Here is a 635-nt window from a genome sequence, read left to right on the forward strand (position 1 = left end):
TTCTGTGCCCCAGTGTAGGGGAATGCCAGGGCCAGTAAGCAGGAGAGGGGTGTGACAAGCAAGGGAAGGGGAGGGAACAGGGGTTTGTTCTTCTTGTTGTTTTTTGTTTTGTCTTGTTTTTGTTTTTGTTTTTTGTTTTTTTTTTTGGAGGGGGAACTGGGAAAGGAGATATTGTATGACATGTGAATGGAGAAAATATCGAATAAAAAATAAATATATAAATAAATAAATTAATTTAAAAAATCAGGATGGGGTACTTGCTTCAGCAGCACATATACTAAAATGGAGCAATACAGAGAAGATTAGTAGGGCCCCTGGGCAAGGATGACAAGCAAATACACAAAGCATTCCATAGTTTTACTAAATAAACACACAGGAGGCAGGGTGGAGGTAGGGACCTAAGTAGGAGGGGGTGGGGAAAGGGAGGCAGAATCATATAAGGGGAGAGACAGGAGAAAAGCCTAGAAGGTCAGGAGAACGAATGGAAATATGTAGCTGCACTGGGGGTGTAGAGGTATGGAGTGGGGTGGGAGGGAACCTCTAAAAAAACCCAGAGCCCTGGAATGTGCAAGGCTCCCAGGACTCCATGGGGATGACCTTAGCCAAAATGTTCAACAGTGGGGAGATGGAACCTG

At 44.3% G+C, this 635-nt stretch overlaps 1 non-coding gene across 1 annotated transcript; it reads left to right on the forward strand.

Moving 5' to 3' along the window:
- The first annotated feature begins 253 nt into the window (after nucleotides 1-253).
- On the forward strand, nucleotides 254-359 carry LOC116097956. The gene has a single exon (XR_004121621.1). It is a non-coding gene; the product is annotated as a U6 spliceosomal RNA (small nuclear RNA).
- Nucleotides 360-635: the final 276 nt, after the last annotated feature.

The sequence above is a fragment of the Mastomys coucha genome, unplaced genomic scaffold (assembly GCF_008632895.1).
Source record: "Mastomys coucha isolate ucsf_1 unplaced genomic scaffold, UCSF_Mcou_1 pScaffold2, whole genome shotgun sequence".
In the NCBI taxonomy this organism is placed as follows: Eukaryota; Metazoa; Chordata; class Mammalia; order Rodentia; family Muridae; genus Mastomys; species Mastomys coucha.